At 44.7% G+C, this 6,000-nt stretch overlaps 1 protein-coding gene across 4 annotated transcripts in view; it reads left to right on the top strand.

Moving 5' to 3' along the window:
- Positions 1 to 359: 359 nt before the first annotated feature.
- RNF182 (ring finger protein 182) overlaps positions 360 to 6,000 on the top strand; it is a 54,608-nt gene continuing 48,967 nt past the window's right edge. For 2 of the 4 annotated variants that reach the window (XM_081145531.1, XM_081145533.1), the window contains exons 1-2: positions 360 to 422; positions 4,675 to 4,804. The gene's annotated coding sequence lies outside the window, so the exon portion shown is untranslated. Of the gene's footprint in view, positions 423 to 737; positions 756 to 4,674; positions 4,805 to 6,000 lie in introns of those variants that run through there. The other 2 variants (XM_081145532.1, XM_081145534.1) reach the window with 2 other exon arrangements.

Genomic DNA, 6,000 nt, shown 5'->3' with positions numbered 1-6,000 from the left:
CGCGGGGTCCCCGCCGGCTGGGGGGAGACACACGACTCGGCGAGGCAGGCAGAGGGGCGTGTTTGTGGCCGTGCGGCTCCTTGGGGGGTCCTTGCCCCCCGCCCCCCGCCCCCAGCCTGCCGAGAAGAGCGGGAGTTCCGGCGCCTGCGGCGGCCCGGAGGGTCCCGGACCCTGGGGGTCCAGGGGTTCCCCACTGGGCGCCGGGCCCGGCCCCCCGGGCGGTTGCCATGGTGACGCAGGGTCGGCGGCTCGGCGCAGTGGAAACAAAGCCGCCCGCCGGCCCGCCCGCTCCTCGCCCGAGCTCCTCCTCCGCGGCCGCCTCCCTCCCTCCCTCCCTCCCTCCCTCCCTCCCTCCCTCCCGGCGCCGCCGCCGCCGCCGGAGCGGCTCGGGCCCCGCGCCCGCCGAGGCCGCCGCAGGCCAGGTAAGGCGGGCGTGCCCGCGGCCGGGAGGGGCCGGGCGGGCGCCCCGGGGTGGGTCCGCCCGCCGCAGGGAGAGGGCGCCGGGCCCCCCGCACCCGAGTCCCCGCGGGGCGCGTCCCCGCCGGGAGGCGGCCTCCCCGGCGCCGAGGAGCCCTCCGCGCGGTCGCCGGCGCTGGGACCCGGGACCGCGGTGGCAAACTTCGCGGCCGGCGGCGGCGGCGGGCTGAGCCTCCTCCCGGCCCGACGGCGGGGCCGCGGTCCAGCCCCCCGACGGTGCGCGCCGCGCGGGCTGCGAGCTCCGGCCGCTGCTGGTCCGGTGGGATTTTGCAGAGGCGGTGGGTGGCACCCTCCCTCTCTCCCTCCCTCCTTTCCTCTCTCTCCGTCTCTCTGTCTCTCGTTATCGAGGCTTTTACGAAAAAAACAACCACCTATGGAAATATTTCCCTTTGGGTTCCCATGTTTTGCAGTTTCTCCCGTTCGAGGATGGGATGGGAGGGCTGTCCAGGGGGATGGCGAGGCGTTTTTACAGGCTCTGGACAGTGACCGTCCTCTGCGCCCGTGCCCGAGACATCTCGAGGTGCTCCTGAAGTTCGCCTGGGTGCTGAGCCAGCGACCGCAGGTGCCTCGGAGGGTGCAGCGGCCCCTGTAAGTGGCGGGAGAGGCGGCCGGGCTTCCCACCCGGCCACGCCGGAGTTAGGCGCGGGACCGGCACGTCGCGGGTCAGATGCTTGGCACGCGTGTCGTTGCTATTGTTTCTGGAAGGTGTCGGGCTCGTCCTTTCAGGGGCTGGAAGCTGCCCCGCGTTTTCTGTGCGAGGAAGCGACCAGACGCGCCTCCGCAGGCAGGTGGCTGGGCCGGGGGTGCGTGGTCAGGAGCGTGATGGGGGTTAGATGCCGCTGTGGGGAATTGCTCAAGTTCTGGGGAGCCCTCCCCCTCCTTTCTCAAGGGCCCAAGCCCTTCCATCATTTCGTGATATTTAGTTTGTTGCAGACACAAAGAATGCATTAAAAATATGATTGCGAAGACTGTTTTGTGGCTACTTAGGTATCGTCTTACGTGTCACAAGGTGAAAGACAGAAAACTGTTCCTTTTCAGAAGTATATCTGATCCATTCAGAAGGAAATAATATATCTGTTAATAGTATTTGTTTTAACTGGTGAGAGATGTCACATTGATAACTGGAAAATGAGCCAACTAATTAAATGGTATATCCAGTTCAGTAAAATAATTTGTAAACTGGAATTGATCAGTTAGTGAACATATGGAATACAAGGAATTATAATCTTTGCTAAAAGGTAGTTAATGAAAAGAAACCAGTGGCATGGATCATTTTGAACTGCAGTTAAGTTGATTAGAATTATGGATATTAAAGCTACATGAGGTGCCAGGCATAAAGTGATTATCTAATATTCCTCTTCTCTCTTTTGGGATTTCAACACCTGTTAGCCTGCTGATTACTAGGTTTCTAAGTCTGTTCATATTTGCTAGCAATTTTAAGTAATATCACCTCATTAGAAGATTATATTGGAAACTAAAGGAATAAATTGCAACAACAATTTACAGATTAGTTCACAATTGGGTTTGTTTTTAACTGAATTTTACTTGTAGAGTGATTCACAGATGCCCTGCTAAATGCTTTTTGATGATGGTAATGAAATGGTACATTGATTAGAATGAAGTAGATCTGTTTTGAGAAGATAACCAGGAGAGAATATACGTTATTTTCTCACTTAAACATGAAAGACCATCATAATATTAAAGTGTAGGCAGGTTATATAGACACTGGTTGTCGTTTCATGTTTTGTACTAAAACATGTTTTGTGTTCTTTCTGAGGTACCAAGAGTACAGCTTTATTCAGATCTGTGTTAGCAAATCCAACATTCAAGTGCAAGGACCCTGGACCCGCTTTTCAGCCAGACAGAACTCTATGAGTTTTAGCCTGTACATTTGTTTTGTGGCTAAAGAATGCATTCTAAGAATGGAGATATCCAGTGTTAATTCAGCACAATAAAGACTTGTGTTTTGCTTTTGCTGCTAGTTCATACAGGGCCCAAGATTCAATACCGTTTGGCATTTTAAAGCTGTATTGCTTTTTGCCAAAACTAAAGTCAGGAAACATCATAAACAGTCATGTATTTCAAGCACGGTTTGGTTGTAGCGGTTTATTTACCCAAACTATGAAGCATGAAATGAAGCTTTTGTCAGTACAGCACAAAACGATAATTTGGTATGTTTATATGCATTCTGAGGTATGTGCCTAACCAGTTAATGAAAGAGAAAAATATTGTGATATCCACAGTATTTCCTTAGGAAATACAAATAGAAAGTGTGCTTTATGTCCATGGTTTAGATCAGCCACCTGGTGGAAGCAGGGAACAGCACAGCACGTCCTCAGGTGTGAAACACCATTCGCCACCTACATTGGTTCACAGTAGTATGAGACTTCTGCATTTCTAAGCTTATGAGTCTTAATTTTATGAAGTGAAACTGGTCCCCATTTTTGGTATAAGCTAAAAAAATATGGTCTATAATTATAAGCACAGTCATTATTGCTCTACCTGAAGAATTCTGTAACATATCAAGCATGTCCAAAGATGTAAAATGAGCCAAGAAACGTTCTTGTTTAAGTTAGGATTAACATTATAGTTCTGCCACTGAAAGTCAGTTGTTTGTAACCGTGTGAGCCTGCACGGACGGCATAAGGCCACTGAAACCTTTATTGGCTGTTTCTGGGTCAACGTGCTCCTGCAATTTCTAGTTGCATTGTGATAACATGATGACTGGTTGGTAATTTAGCATCTAGTACAATGTGTTGTAGCATTTATAAAAGCACATTTGGGAAAGATGATAGTTTTTAATGATTTCTTCATTATCAAAACATGTAGGCTTGTATCTGTGGCTGGGGAAAATAATATAGCCCTGAGACCTGGCAGGAAAAGCGCTCTATAAATACAAGGTATTGTTAACTGGCCTGCTGTGCATGGTAGGTGTTGATCACAACTACTTTCCTGAGAAAAGGCATGGGAGACACATGGTGGTGGTGACGGGAAGTGGTGTTTTGTGACATGGATTATTAATAGTGATTGACGGAGGCTGAAAAATTTTGTGGGCATGTATGTTATTTTTGTGTGCTCCCAATTAAAATGAAGATAAGATGTCTTAAGTCATTTTGTAAACCACGACTGCTTGGGGAAAATGCGCACATTTATACTGTCTGGCACATAATTGGAGTGTTTAAATATAGTTTGAGGTCAATGATTGATTTCCTTACATGCCAGTTATTTGTGGCAATTATATACTATAGTTTTGGACATCAGTTAACAAATATTTATCAAGTATTTCCTTCTGTATATTCCATATTGCTTGATGCAAGTTATCTGAGCTCTTATGGCTGAGGAATTACTTCTTTTCCAACTATTAAGATTATTCATTTTATTTTATGTATGTCACCCAAATAATCTCTTTTGACCTACTTTTTAGCCTTCCTTTCTTATGAGGAAAAGTTACCAGTTAATTCCTTAATGCTTTTAAAATAATTTTATATCCCTAGGGCTTTTAAAAAATATGATTTGGTTAATTTGTTATTCAAACAGAAGAATATTGGAAACTTAGTTTATAATGATGTATATTAAACACACACACACACACATACACATACATAGCCCTAGCTGGTTTGGCTCAGTGGCTAGAGCATCGGCCAGAAGACTGAAGGGTCCCGGGTTCAATTCCAGCCAAGGGCACATACCTCGGTTGCAGGTTTGATCCCTGGCCTTGGGTCAGGGTGTGTGCAGGAGGCAACCAATATATGTGTTTCACATTGATGTTTCTGTCCCTCTCTCTCTCTCTCCCTCTCTCCCTCCCTCCCCCCCCTTCAAAAAAGCAATGGAAAAAATATCCTCGGATGAAGATTTAACCCCCCCCCACTCAAAAACACAATACATGTTATAAGCCTGAATTTCACATTTTGGACATTTACAGAGGTTGTATGGTGGATAGGAGAATTTGCGATCCTGTTAGGTGATTGATTGGTCATCGCCCAGAGTGTCTTGAACTAGATCCCTGACTCTTTATCTTATAATCAGTGAAAGTGAAAGCCAAAGGACCTCGGGGAGAAGGCTTCAGTCACTTAAAAAATGTTAGTTAAAAAGGGAGATTAGTATATGCTGGGAGCCTACAGGGCTTGGTGGTGAAGGGGAGGAGAGGAAATAAGACTCTAATGACACTAATAATATCTTCAACACTTTATGGTTCAGAATCCTGAAGCTATTACCCAAGGGTGGTTTCCAGAGGTTGGCTGCTTCTACAACAGACATGCTGGTTCTGGTTGCTGACCCCCCACCTTTTCTCCTGACTAACTAAAAAGTGACTCCCTTGAATTGTGGGGTAAGTACACTTTGAATATTGTAAAGCACAAAATAGGGCTTAAGAGTAAAGGTTTTCCGCATGGGTATATTATGTAAACTAATCCATCAGGTAGACCAGTTAAATAATCAAGGTAGTAATGGAACTACAAAATAAAATGATGTGTTTGTCCAACACATTTGATGTATTTAAGTGAGAAACTGTGTTTCTGACTATCAGTCCTTTATGAATCATCCCTCTTTATAACCTTAGTCATTCAAGGGAAGCATGGCATTTTACAGTTTTATCACTATATCATGTGTCGGGCCTACTCTGACTCTTGAATTGTAAATCTATAATAAAAGGTTCCTGTGTGATCTTCTCCTGCATTTCCTCTTGTTATAGATGTTTTCCTCAGACCCTGTGTAGTATGCTTGCAGTTTCCTATTTTTTCTAGCAGTCAAACCCTTACTGATGCTCCCTATGGGCCAGGCATTGTTTTCAGCACTTCACGAATTTTAACTTATTTAATTCTCATAAGAACATTATGAATTCGGTACTATTATGATCCCCAAATTTGAGGAGGAAACTGATATGATTTATCTTTCTCTCTGTTGTATTAACCTAAAGGTACACAGAATATACCAGGATTCTGACTTCTTTATGTCAAGGAACGCAGCAAGTTTTACTTTTCAATTCACTGATATATTTTAAGTGCAGGGAGAAAAAAGGCACTGATTGTTATGGTAGTTGGGCTTTTTTACTCATTTTAATAAAAAGAAACAAGCTAAAGTCATAAAATAAGTATTCATAGCATATTGTGACACATACCAGTATTTTATGTACAGAGAAACTAGAATAGACTAATTTACAGAAAAGATGCTTTCTGAAGATAGTTCTTTTATTTATTATTTGTATTCATATACTAAAAGAATACATATTTTCTATATTAGCCTTGCTATATACATGTACATATATTTTTTGAATGTTTTGTCTATTTTTCATTGCCTTTTGTGGTTTATCATCAGTCTAGGCTCACCTATTCTTTTCTTAGTTAACTCTAATCTGTCCTAAGGACTAAGTGATATTCCTTTGACACTTGTTCTCTTTTGAGGGAAGTCTTCGTATACCTCTTTTTAAAAACAATTTAGCATGTTGTTCGAAAATACTATCGCTGTTTTTTTGTGCTAGGTCATAAGCTTCTCAAGAACAAGAACTGTGTCTTATTCATTTCCAAA

This window comes from Miniopterus schreibersii, assembly GCF_964146895.1.
Source record: "Miniopterus schreibersii genome assembly, chromosome: 8".
NCBI classification, from domain to species: Eukaryota; Metazoa; Chordata; class Mammalia; order Chiroptera; family Miniopteridae; genus Miniopterus; species Miniopterus schreibersii.
This window is presented reverse-complemented; position numbering and strand designations above follow the sequence as displayed.